This window comes from Oncorhynchus clarkii, chromosome 32 (genome assembly GCF_045791955.1).
Source record: "Oncorhynchus clarkii lewisi isolate Uvic-CL-2024 chromosome 32, UVic_Ocla_1.0, whole genome shotgun sequence".
Lineage (NCBI taxonomy): Eukaryota > Metazoa > Chordata > Actinopteri > Salmoniformes > Salmonidae > Oncorhynchus > Oncorhynchus clarkii.
The window spans coordinates 6,919,222-6,933,905 of record NC_092178.1 but is presented as its reverse complement, the minus strand read 5'-3'; positions in this window follow the sequence as shown (position 1 = coordinate 6,933,905).

The window sequence follows — 14,684 nt, the reverse complement described above, 5'->3', positions numbered from 1 at the left end:
GTCTCAGAGTTTATGAAGCTAGTCCATATGTCTGTTATCTCAGAGTTTATGAAGCTAGTCCATATGTCTGTTATCTCAGAGTTTATGAAGCTAGTCCATATGTCTGTTATCTCAGAGTTTATGAAGCTAGTCCATATGTCTGTTATCTCAGAGTTTATGAAGCTAGTCCATATGTCTGTTATTGTCTCAGAGTTTATGAAGCTAGTCCATATGTCTGTTATCTCAGAGTTTATGAAGCTAGTCCATATGTCTGTTATCTCAGAGTTTATGAAGCTAGTCCATATGTCTGTTATCTCAGAGTTTATGAAGCTAGTCCATATGTCTGTTATCTCATAGTTTATGAAGCTAGTCCATATGTCTGTTATCTCAGAGTTTATGAAGCTAGTCCATATGTCTGTTATCTCAGAGTTTATGAAGCTAGTGTTATCTCAGAGTTTATGAATGTCTGTTATCTCAGAGTTTATGAAGCTAGTCCACATGTCTGTTGTCTCAGAGTTTATGAAGCTAGTCCATATGTCTGTTATTGTCTCAGAGTTTATGAAGCTAGTCCATATGTCTGTTATCTCAGAGTTTATGAAGCTAGTCCATATGTCTGTTATCTCAGAGTTTATGAAGCTAGTCCATATGTCTGTTATCTCAGAGTTTATGAAGCTAGTCCACATGTCTGTTATCTCAGAGTTTATGAAGCTAGTCCATATGTCTGTTATCTCAGAGTTTATGAAGCTAGTCCACATGTCTGTTATCTCAGAGTTTATGAAGCTAGTCCATATGTCTGTTATTGTCTCAGAGTTTATGAAGCTAGTCCACATGTCTGTTGTCTCAGAGTTTATGAAGCTAGTCCTTATGTCTGTTATCTCAGAGTTTATGAAGCTAGTCCATATGTCTGTTATTGTCTCAGAGTTTATGAAGCTAGTCCATATGTCTGTTATTGTCTCAGAGTTTATGAAGCTAGTCCATATGTCTGTTATCTCAGAGTTTATGAAGCTAGTCCACATGTCTGTTATCTCAGAGTTTATGAAGCTAGTCCATATGTCTGTTATTGTCTCAGAGTTTATGAAGCTAGTCCATATGTCTGTTATCTCAGAGTTTATGAAGCTAGTCCATATGTCTGTTATTGTCTCAGAGTTTATGAAGCTAGTCCATATGTCTGTTATTGTCTCAGAGTTTATGAAGCTAGTCCATATGTCTGTTATCTCAGAGTTTATGAAGCTAGTCCATATGTCTGTTATCTCAGAGTTTATGAAGCTAGTTATATGTCTGTTATTGTCTCAGAGTTTATGAAGCTAGTCATATGTCTGTTATTGTCTCAGAGTTTATGAAGCTAGTCCATATGTCTGTTATTGTCTCAGAGTTTATGAAGCTAGTCCATATGTATGTTATCTCAGAGTTTATGAAGCTAGTCCACATGTCTGTTATCTCAGAGTTTATGAAGCTAGTCCACATGTCTGTTATCTCAGAGTTTATGAAGCTAGTCCATATGTCTGTTATTGTCTCAGAGTTTATGAAGCTAGTCCATATGTCTGTTATCTCAGAGTTTATGAAGCTAGTCCATATGTCTGTTATCTCAGAGTTTATGAAGCTAGTCCACATGTCTGTTATCTCCGAGTTTATGAAGCTAGTCCATATGTCTGTTATCTCAGAGTTTATGAAGCTAGTCCACATGTCTGTTATCTCAGAGTTTATGAAGCTAGTCCACATGTCTATTATCTCAGAGTTTATGAAGCTAGTCCATATGTCTGTTATCTCAGAGTTTATGAAGCTAGTCCATATGTCTGTTATCTCAGAGTTTATGAAGCTAGTCCACATGTCTGTTATTGTCTCAGAGTTTATGAAGCTAGTCCATATGTCTGTTATCTCAGAGTTTATGAAGCTAGTCCACATGTCTGTTATCTCAGAGTTTATGAAGCTAGTCCACATGTCTGTTGTCTCAGAGTTTATGAAGCTAGTCCATATGTCTGTTATTGTCTCAGAGTTTATGAAGCTAGTCCATATGTCTGTTATCTCAGAGTTTATGAAGCTAGTCCATATGTATGTTATCTCAGAGTTTATGAAGCTAGTCCATATGTCTGTTATCTCATAGTTTATGAAGCTAGTCCATATGTCTGTTATCTCAGAGTTTATGAAGCTAGTCCATATGTCTGTTATCTCAGAGTTTATGAAGCTAGTCCACATGTCTGTTATCTCAGAGTTTATGAAGCTAGTCCACATGTCTGTTGTCTCAGAGTTTATGAAGCTAGTCCATATGTCTGTTATTGTCTCAGAGTTTATGAAGCTAGTCCATATGTCTGTTATCTCAGAGTTTATGAAGCTAGTCCATATGTCTGTTATCTCAGAGTTTATGAAGCTAGTCCATATGTCTGTTATCTCAGAGTTTATGAAGCTAGTCCACATGTCTGTTATCTCAGAGTTTATGAAGCTAGTCCATATGTCTGTTATCTCAGAGTTTATGAAGCTAGTCCACATGTCTGTTATCTCAGAGTTTATGAAGCTAGTCCATATGTCTGTTATTGTCTCAGAGTTTATGAAGCTAGTCCACATGTCTGTTGTCTCAGAGTTTATGAAGCTAGTCCTTATGTCTGTTATCTCAGAGTTTATGAAGCTAGTCCATATGTCTGTTATTGTCTCAGAGTTTATGAAGCTAGTCCATATGTCTGTTATTGTCTCAGAGTTTATGAAGCTAGTCCATATGTCTGTTATCTCAGAGTTTATGAAGCTAGTCCACATGTCTGTTATCTCAGAGTTTATGAAGCTAGTCCATATGTCTGTTATTGTCTCAGAGTTTATGAAGCTAGTCCATATGTCTGTTATCTCAGAGTTTATGAAGCTAGTCCATATGTCTGTTATTGTCTCAGAGTTTATGAAGCTAGTCCATATGTCTGTTATTGTCTCAGAGTTTATGAAGCTAGTCCATATGTCTGTTATCTCAGAGTTTATGAAGCTAGTCCATATGTCTGTTATCTCAGAGTTTATGAAGCTAGTTATATGTCTGTTATTGTCTCAGAGTTTATGAAGCTAGTCATATGTCTGTTATTGTCTCAGAGTTTATGAAGCTAGTCCATATGTCTGTTATTGTCTCAGAGTTTATGAAGCTAGTCCATATGTATGTTATCTCAGAGTTTATGAAGCTAGTCCACATGTCTGTTATCTCAGAGTTTATGAAGCTAGTCCACATGTCTGTTATCTCAGAGTTTATGAAGCTAGTCCATATGTCTGTTATTGTCTCAGAGTTTATGAAGCTAGTCCATATGTCTGTTATCTCAGAGTTTATGAAGCTAGTCCATATGTCTGTTATCTCAGAGTTTATGAAGCTAGTCCACATGTCTGTTATCTCCGAGTTTATGAAGCTAGTCCATATGTCTGTTATCTCAGAGTTTATGAAGCTAGTCCACATGTCTGTTATCTCAGAGTTTATGAAGCTATGTCTGTTATCTCAGAGTTTATGAAGCTAGTCCACATGTCTGTTATCTCAGAGTTTATGAAGCTAGTCCATATGTCTGTTATCTCAGAGTTTATGAAGCTAGTCCATATGTCTGTTATCTCAGAGTTTATGAAGCTAGTCCATATGTCTGTTATCTCAGAGTTTATGAAGCTAGTCCACATGTCTGTTATTGTCTCAGAGTTTATGAAGCTAGTCCATATGTCTGTTATCTCAGAGTTTATGAAGCTAGTCCATATGTCTGTTATCTCAGAGTTTATGAAGCTAGTCCATATGTCTGTTATCTCAGAGTTTATGAAGCTAGTCCATATGTCTGTTATCTCAGAGTTTATGAAGCTAGTCCATATGTCTGTTATTGTCTCAGAGTTTATGAAGCTAGTCCATATGTCTGTCTGTTATCTCAGAGTTTATGAAGCTAGTCCATATGTCTGTTATCTCAGAGTTTATGAAGCTAGTCCATATGTCTGTTATCTCAGAGTTTATGAAGCTAGTCCATATGTCTGTTATCTCAGAGTTTATGAAGCTAGTCCATATGTCTGTTATCTCAGAGTTTATGAAGCTAGTCCATATGTCTGTTATCTCAGAGTTTATGAAGCTAGTCCACATGTCTGTTATCTCAGAGTTTATGAAGCTAGTCCACATGTCTGTTGTCTCAGAGTTTATGAAGCTAGTCCATATGTCTGTTATTGTCTCAGAGTTTATGAAGCTAGTCCATATGTCTGTTATCTCAGAGTTTATGAAGCTAGTCCATATGTATGCTATCTCAGAGTTTATGAAGCTAGTCCATATGTCTGTTATCTCAGAGTTTATGAAGCTAGTCCACATGTCTGTTATCTCAGAGTTTATGAAGCTAGTCCATATGTCTGTTATTGTCCCAGAGAGGTAGAGGATATAGTCATAGCTTGTAATTAGTAACCAGTATGTAAATGGCCCATGTTGATAGATGGATTCAGAAGATCATGATAGAAGATGTTACTCCACATTACTCACAGTATTTAGTGGTATTTATAAGGTATTTGTCTTCAGTTAAGGTAGATTTTTCCATAAAGTTTGGAAACAAAAAAAAAACAATCCTAATTTCTCCCCTTTGTGTGCATCGCTCTTTCTCCCCCTTTCCGTACCACCTTCCCAAATGCTCGTTTTCTACTTTCTTCTCCCATCCCCTGTTCCCTTTGCTACCCCTTTCTTTCTCCTTCCAATCTCTCTTGCTATCCTTCCTCCATGCCCGCCCCCCCCCCGGTAACTGCAAATAGGCGACCCACCTGTTACTGTAAGTAGGAGAACCACCTGTTACTGTAAATAGGAGACCCACCTGTTACTGTAAATAGGAGACCCACCTGTTACTGTAAATAGGAGACCCACCTGTTACTGTAAATAGGAGACCCGCCTGTTACTGTATATAGGAGACCCACCAGTTACTGTATATAGGAGACCCACCTGTTACTGTAAATAGGAGATCCACCTGTTACTGTATATAGGAGACCCACCTGTTATTGTATATAGGAGACCCACCTGTTACTGTAAATAGGATACTGACCTGTTACTGTAAATAGGAGACCCACCTGTTATTGTAAATAGGAGACCCATCTGTTACTGTATATAGGATACCCACCAGTTACTGTAAAAAGGAGACCCACCTGTTACTGTAAATAGGAGACCCTACTGTTACTGTAAAATAGGAGACCCACCTGTTACTGTAAATAGGAGACCTACCTGTTACTGTATATAGGAGACCCACCTGTTAGTGTGTATAGGGGACCCACCTTTTACTGTAAATAGGAGACCCACCTGTTACTGTGAATAGGGGACCCACCTGTAACTGTATATAGGAGACCCACCTGTTACTGTAAATAGGATACCCACATTTTACTGTAAATAGGAGACCCACCTGTTACTGTAAATAGGAGACCCACCTGTTACTGTATATAGGAGACCCACCTGTTACTGTATATAGGAGACCCACCTGTTACTGTAAATAGGAGACCCACCTGTTACTGTAAGTAGGAGACCCACATGTTACTGTATATAGGAGACCCACCTGTTACTGTAAATAGGAGACCTACCTGTTACTGTAAAATAGGAGACCCACCTGTTACTGTAAATAGGAGACCCACCTGTTACTGTATATAGGAGACCCACCTGTTACTGTATATAGGAGACCCACCTGTTACTGTAAATAGGAGACCCACCTGTTACTGTGAATAGTGGACCCACCTGTTACTGTAAGTAGGAGACCCACCTGTTACTGTATATAGGAGACCCACCTGTTACTGTAAATAGGAGACCCACCTGCTACTGTATATAGGAGACCCACCTGTTACTGTAAATAGGAGACCCATCTGTTACTGTAAATAGGGGACCCACCTGTTACTGTAAATAGGAGACCCACCTGTTACTGTAAAATAGGAGAACCACCTGTTACTGTAAATAGGAGACCCACCTGTCACTGTATATAGGAGACCCACCTGTTACTGTATATAGGAGACCCACCTGTTACTGTAAATAGGAGACCCACCTGTTACTGTGAATAGTGGACCCACCTGTTACTGTAAGTAGGAGACCCACCTGTTACTTTATATAGGAGACCCACCTGTTACTGTAAATAGGAGACCCACCTGTTACTGTGAATAGGGGACACACCTGTTACTGTAAATAGGAGACCCAACTGTTATTGTGAATAGGAGACCCACCTGTTACTATAAATAGGGGACCCACCTGTTACTGTAAATAGGAGACCCACCTGTTACTGTAAATAGGAGACCCACCTGTTACTGTAAATAGGAGACCCACCTGTGAATAGGATACACACCTGTCACTATCAAAGCTTATGAAATCTTGACTCTTATTAACTGGAATCCAAATTTGTTTTTTCAATGGGAAGCACCTCTTATTGTGTAATTTACCTGATGATCAGTTAAGGGATGAAAACGTAATAATCTGTGTGCCCTCAGGTAATTTCCAATGACTTGATGGGGTGAGGTTGGTGTGTAGGTACATTCTGTGGCAGTTCTATGGAAAATAATTCCAGTTCTGTGAGAACACATCAGTATCTGTCCAGTCTCTCTACTTTAGAAACACAATTTCACTGACTTTAACTCACTCACTTACTCTAACCTTTCACCCCAGGCCTGATATAAACTAACCCCTAACCCCTGTCCTGTCCTATTCTAATCTAACCCTTCACCCCTGTACTGTCCTGTTGTATCTAACCCCTGTACTGTCCTGTTGTATCTAACCCCTGTCCTGTCCTGTTGTATCTAACCCCTGTACTGTCCTGTTGTATCTAACCCCTGTCCTGTCCTGTTATATCTAACCCCTGTATGTCCTGTTCAAATCAAATCAAATCAAATGTATTTATATAGCCCTTCGTACATCAGCTGATATCTCAAAGTGCTGTACAGAAACCCAGCCTAAAACCCCAAACAGCAAGCAATGCAGGTGTAGAAGCACGTTGTATCTGTTGTATCTAACCCCTGTTCCCCCTGTTCCCCTGCCTGTTCGGGCGGTGCTCGGCGGTCGTTGTCACCGTCCTACTAGCCGCTACCGATCCCTTTTTCGTTTGTCTGTTGGTTTTGTCTTATTAGTTTTATTTTAAATAGGAGACCCACCTGTTACTGTGAATAGGGGACACACCTGTTATTTTAAATAGGAGACCCACCTGTTACTGTGAATAGGAGACACACCTGTTACGGTGAATAGGAGACCTACCTGTTACTGTGAATAGGAGACCCACCTGTTACTGTGAATAGGGGACACACCTATTATTTTAAATAGGAGACCCACCTGTTACTGTGAATAGGAGACCCACCTGTTACTGTGAATAGGAGACTTACCTGTTACTGTGAATAGGAGACACACCTGTTACTGTGAATAGGAGACTTACCTGTTACTGTAAATAGGAGACCCACCTGTTACTGTAAATAGGAGACCCACCTGTTACTGTGAATAGGAGACCTACCTGTTACTGTAAATAGGAGACCCACCTGTTACTGTAAATAGGGGACACACCTGTTACTGTGAATAGGAGACCTACCTGTTACTGTAAATAGGAGACCCACCTGTTACTGTAAATAGGAGACCCACCTGTTACTGTGAATAGGAGACCTACCTGTTACTGTAAATAGGAGACCCACCTGTTACTGTAAATAGGAGACCCACCTGTTACTGTAAATAGGAGACCCACCTGTCACTGTCAAAGCTGATGAAATCTTGACTCTAACTGGAATCCACATGTGTTTTTCAATAGGGAAGCACCTCTTATTGTGTAATTTACCTGATCAGTTAAGGGCAGGATGAAAACGTAATAATCTGTGTGCCCTCAGGTAATTTCCAATGACTTGATGGGGTGAGGTTGGTGTGTAGGTACATTATGTGGCAGTTCCATGGAAAATAATTCCAGTTCTGTGAGAACACATCAGTATCTGTCCAGTCTCTGTACTTTAGTAACACAATTTCACTGACTTTAACTCACTCACTCACTTACTCACTCACTTACTCTAACCTTTCACCCCAGGCCTGATATAAACGAACCCCTAAATCCTGTCCTGTCCTAATCTAACCCTTCACCCCTGTCCTGTCCTGTTCTAATCTAACCCTTCACCCCTGTCCTGTTCTAATCTAACCCTTCACCCCTGTCCTGTCCTGTTCTGATCTAACCCTTTACCCCTGTCCTGTTCTAATCTAACCCTTCACCCCTGTCCTGTTCTGATCTAACCCTTCACCCCTGTCCTGTTCTGATCTAACCTTTCACTCCTGTCCTGTCCGGTTCTGATCTAACCCTTCACCCCTCTCCTGTCCTGTTCTGATCTAACCCTTCACCCCTGTCCTGTCCTGTCCTGTCCCTTCCTGATCTAACCCTTCACCCCTGTCCTGTCCTGTTCTGATCTAACCCTTCACCCCTGTCCTGTCCTGTCCTGTCCTGTTCTAATCTAACCCTTCACCCCTGTCCTGTCCTGTTCTAATCTAACCTTTCACCCCTGTCCTGTTCTAATCTAACCCTTAACCCCTGTCCTGTTCTAATCTAACCCTTCACCCCTGTCCTGTCCTGTTCTGTTCTGATCTAACCCTTCACCCCTGTCCTGTTCTGATCTAACCCTTCACCCCTCTCCTGTCCTGTTCTGATCTAACCCTTCACCCCTGTCCTGTCCTGTCCTGATCTAACCCTTCACCCCTGTCCTGTCCTGTTCTGATCTAACCCTTCACCCCTGTCCTGTCCTGTCCTGTTCTAATCTAACCCTTCACCCCTGTCCTGTCCTGTTCTAATCTAACCCTTCACCCCTGTCCTGTTCTAATCTAACCCTTCACCCCTGTCCTGTTCTAATCTAACCCTTCACCCCTGTCCTGTCCTGTTCTGTTCTGATCTAACCCTTCTCCCCTGTCCTGTCCTGTCCTGTTCTGATCTAACCCTTCACCCCTGTCCTGTTCACATCTCAACATCAACTGTTCAGAGGAGACTGTGTGAATCAGGCCTTCATGGTCGAATTGCTGCAAAGAAACCACTACTAAAGGACACCAATAAGAAGAAGAGACTTGCATGTTCTAAGAAACACAAGCAATGGACATTAGACCGTTGTAAATTAGTCCTTTGGTCTGGAGTCCAAATTTGAGATTTTTGGTTCCAACCGCTGTGTCTTTGTGAGATGCAGAGCAGGTGAACGGATGATCTCTGCATGTGTGGTTCCCACCATGAAGCATGGAGGAGGAGGTGTGATGTTGTGGGGGTGCTTTGCTGGTGACACTGTCAGTGATTTATTTAGAATTCAAGGCACACTTATCCTGCATGGTTACCACTGCATTCTGCAGCGATACGCCATCCCATCTGGTTTGTGCTTAGTGGGACTATCATTTGGTTTTCAACAGGACAATGACCCAACACACCTCCCGGCTTTGTAAGGGCTATTTGACCAAGGAGAGTGATGGAGTGCTGCATCAGATGACCTGGCCTCCACAATCACCTGACCTCAACCCAATTGATATGGTTTGATATGAGTTGGACCACAGAGTGAAGGAAAAGCAGCCAACAAGTGCTCAGCATATGTGGGAACTCCTTCAAGACTGTTGCCAAGAGTGTGCAAAGCTGTCATCGAGGCAAAGGGTGGCTACTTTGAAGAATCTAAAATCTGAAATATATTTATTTGAGTTGTGTAAACACATTTTTTTGGTTACTACATGATTCCATATGTGTTATTTCATAGTTTTGATGTCTTCCCTATTCTACGATGTATGTAATAGTAATATGAATCAAAGTGCGAGGACCGTGCTATTGAGTCTTCACATAAAAATTCATGGTGTAACGTGATCGATGGCTTCGCCCGTGTGAAAGTCATTGCCCTCTGTGTGTGTATGTAATGTAACGTAATGTAACGTAATGTAATGTAATGTAATATATTGTAATGTAATGTAATATATTGTAATGTAATGTATTATATTGTAATGTAATGTAATAAATTGTAGTGTAATGTAATGTAATGTAATGTAATGTAATATATTGTAGTGTAATGTAATGTAATGTAATGTAATGTAATATATTGTAATGTAATGTAATGTAATGTAATGTAATGTAATATATTGTAGTGCAATGTAATGTAATGTATTGTAGTGTAATGTAATGTAATGTATTGGAGTGTATTGTAAGGTATTGTATTGTATTGTATTCTTATGTATGCTGATCTGTGGAGGATTGCGTTTCTACAACAGAAACAGAAGGATGTGATCTGCAGTTTTGTTTTTGATATTAAGGGTAGTTAGTTACTCGTGGCATTCAGTTCAACTTCTCTCACCCTCTCCTCCTCTCACTGACTCAACCCGACAGGCAGCGATCCAGCTAGCTATCGTTGTTTAAAGGGCCAGTGTAGTCAAAATTCTGTTTTTTCCTTTGTTTTATATCATATTGTACAATAGCTGATAAAACAAACACTATAAAAATGTAAAAAAATCTGCGTTAATTCCTGATAGTTGATGGTTGAAAATACATTCTGAAACAGGAACTGGTTACATCACTGCCTGGTAAGGCAGCTGCTCGGCCTCCAACCGCAAGGCACTACAGAGAGTTGTGCGAACAGCCCAGTACATGACTGGGGCCAAGCTTCCTGTCATCCAGGACCGCTATACCAGGCAGTGTCAGAGGAAGGCCGTAACAATGATCAATGCCTCGTCACCCTAGTCATAGACTATTTTCTCTGCTACCGCACAGCAAGCGATACCAGAGCACAAAGTCCAGGACAAGAAGGCTTCTAAACAGCTTCTACCCCGAAGCCATAAGACTCCTGAACATCTAATCAAATGGCTACCCAGACTACTTGCATTGCCCCCCCCCCCACCCCTCTCCCCCTCTTTACGCCGCTACTACTCTGTTGTCCTCTATGCATAGTAACTTTAATAACTCTACCTACATGTACATATTACCTCAACTAACCGGTGCCCCCGTACATTGACTCTGTACCGGTACCCCCTGTATAGAGCCTCCACATTGACTCTGTACCGGTACCCCCTGTATAGAGCCTCCACATTGACTCTGTACCGGTACCCCCTGTATATAGCCTCCAGATTGACTCTGTACTGGTACCCCCTGTATATAGTCTTGGTATTGACTCTGTACCGTAACACCCTGTATATAGCCTTCACATTGACTCTGTACCGTAACACCCTGTATATAGTCTCCACATTGACTCTGTACCGGTACCCCCCTGTATATAGTCTCCACACTGACTCTGTATCAGCACCCCCTGTATATAGCCTCCACATTGACTCTGTACCGGTACCCCCCTGTATATAGTCTCCACACTGACTCTGTATCAGCACCCCCTGTCTATAGCCTCCACATTGACTCTGTACCGGTACCCCCTGTATATAGCCTCCACATTGACTCTGTACCAGTACCCCCTGTATATAGCCTCCATATTGACTCTGTACCAGTACCCCCCTGATTGTAGTCTCCATATTGACTCTGTACCAATACCCCCCTGTATATAGTCTCCACATTGACTCTGTACCAGTACCCACTGTATATAGTCTCCACATTGTCTCTGTACCAGTACCCCCTGCATATAGCCTCCATATTGACTCTGTACCAGTACCCCCCTGTATATAGTCTCCACGTTGACTCTGTACCAGTACCCCCCTGTATATAGTCTCCACATTGACTCTGTACCAGTACCCCCCTGTATATAGCCTCCATATTGACTCTGTACCAGTACCCCCCTGTATATAGTCTTGGTATTGTTATTTCACTACTGCTGTTTAATGACTTGTTACTTTTATCTCTTATTCTTATCTGTATTTTTTTTTAAATATACTGTTGGTTAGGGGCTCGAAAGTAAGCAGTTCACTGTAAGGTGTACAACACCTGTTGTATTCGGCGCATGTGACTAATAACATTTGATTTGAACTTCTAATCAGCAGGTTTGAATGGTCAGGAGTTTCGGCTTTCCATGGTGACATCACCATGAGGTAAATTAGTGAAATAGACCAATGAGAAAGAGAGTTCCAAACCTCTCTGCCAATAACAGCTAGTTTTCAGTTTTACCCTCCCCCTCAGACCACTCCCAGACAGTCCTAGAAAAAATATATTCTAATGAAAATCTATTACAGGATCGTTCCATTTCATTTCATTAAGCCACCATCTCAGATGCTTCTGAAATGGTTTATGTAGATAAAAACAGATTAGATAAGAATTCCTGACACATTATTTTGACAATTTTAACTCTCAGAAAGCTAAATGAGTGAACGCAAATTGGTCATTTCAAATGATAGGATTCATATTCGATAAATATAGTACCCAACATCCAATTTGTACCAAACCTAAATGAATAAAACTTAAGGGATCAAAATAAATGGTCAAATCTCACCGACAGACCCTCATGTCTTAACCATTTTTAAGAAGAGGTTTTGTATCCAAATTGAATGTTGGGTGCTATATTTATTGAGTATTACACAAATCCAACCAATTGAAAATAGCCAATTTGGGTGCAATCAATTAGTTAATTTCTCAGAGTTCAAATTATCTTTCAACAAAATAATGCTGCAGGAATGCTAATCTTACCTGTTTCTAACTACAAAAACAACTTCAGAACAAAACCGAGATGGTGGGTGTTTAAGTCCTCTTTCTTGTGCTCTTTAAGGTGGAATGACTTAAAACGGCTGCATTGGGCCTTTAATCCTTAAGAGTGTTTCTGCCTGGCCCAGTCCATTCTCAGAAAAAGTGAGAAATGTCAAATTTGCCTTAAGGCATGCCACGCATTCTACAGCCAGACAGTGGAGACGATATGTCATGGTGAGAAAGGAGAGGGAGAGGGGAGTGAGGGAAAAGGAGGTGAGGGAGAGTAATGAGAGGGAGGTGAGGGAGAGAGAGACGGAGGAAGGGAGAGGAGGGATGTGAGAAAGTTTAACAGTGTGGCTCCATGGTTGGCACTCACTCTCTCTCTCGCTCACTTAACCGTCTCTCTCGCTCTCTCTTTCTCACTCTCTCTTTCTCGCTCTCTCTCTCACTCTCTCTCGCTCACTTAACCGTCTCTCGCTCTCTCTCTCTTTCTCGCTCTCTCTCTCGCTCTCTTTCTTACTCTCTCTTTCTAGCTCTCTCTCTCTCGCTCTCTTTCTCGCTCTCTCTCGCTCACTTAACCGACTCTCTATCTAGCTCTCGCTCTCTCTCTCTCTCTCTCGGTCTCTCTTTCTCTCATTGACCACGTTTACATGCACACACTATTCAGGATAAGCTGTTTACATGCATCTTTGGTATCCCGCTCACGAGTATCCCTGTATCCATGAATAAACAGAAGATTCCTCGTCTAAGTTCATATGGGTTAAATGGAATATTAACTGAAATGTGGACACTGACTGTAGACCGATAACCTCTCACCTGTAACGGAATATTAACTCCTGCAGAATTATGCATTTCTTCCATAAAATGTATGAACAAATGTTAATTTTGTAAATGTTATTTATTTATTTCAGCATCTCTTGAGAAAATGTGAATGAGTCTGTACGGTGTAATCGTTGACACAGTATTTCAACTGCATAAATGACGCACCCAAGATCAACTGAAGTCTTTCATCATTTTCTCCGTTTTCAATTTTCTGATGGCATTTGGACATTTTGCACAGGACCAAGGATATTTTTATTTATATAACTAGATTACTAATCATTCTATCAATGTAAGACATTATTCTGGTGAGCACTACTTTATTTAGTCTCATAGGGCAACAAGGTACGACAGAAGAGAATGTATCTAACTAGATGACAAACAAATGGCCTACCAAATGTAGAAAATGATACGCAGAAATGTGTCTAAATTAGGACGGAAGGTAGTCAGTAGTCCAGTGTGGTGCAGTGAGGAGTATCAGCTAAATTAATTATTAAGGAATTATTATGTTGAACTGTGTATATGTCCTTCTTTCTGAAGTGATTTGTTTCACAATAAGATCAAAACATAATCACTGAGACTGCGCAGACCGTGAAAAACAACGGTAAGCCTAAATACGGTAAGACGTTAACATGGCATAGCATCCCGTCTAAAATCAGCACAGCCCACAATCCATTTCGGGTTATTGTAAACGGGATATGATGTTTAGATATATACGGCCATTCTCTCTTTCTCACTATGGATGGAACATTGTGTGATAATGTGCCAGCCAACCAGGATCAGGCCAGGGTTTACATTTACAAACCATGTGATGGATTCAACAGGTGAAATGTTAATGTCCTTCTGGTAAAATATATTGATTTGACTGTGCTTGCCTTGGTTTCCCCATTAAACCAGTCAAAATGCATTCCTGAGCTATAAATTGTTTTAAAAAATAAAAGTTGCCTTATTAATCAAGAGACGTCATCAATAAAGGTGATTGGAAGTGGTAGTCTGGCATGAATGTGTGGCTGTCTAAAATAAACAGCTAGCTAGAATTCCTAAAGAGCTGTAGAGGCTAACTTATGTTTGTGTGTGCAAACGTTTGGAATGTGCGTGATGGCCACGTCACATGTTGTTGGGATGTTGGTGTTGTTGTTGACAAACCCAGGGGGAACAAACAAACCTTTGAACGCGCGTCAAGGTTGCCTGGCAACACGACTTTTGAGTTGCATTGAATCGTATGTGGGGCAGAAATCAACGTTTGCACCAGGAACGTTTCCTTTCACGACACCTCTACAAGCCCAGAACGTTGAATAAAATGAAACGTGCCTGATTCAAACACGCATTTCTGCCAGACATATCGTTCAATGCAATTAAACATCGGGTTTCCAGGCAAATGTTATGTTGTTC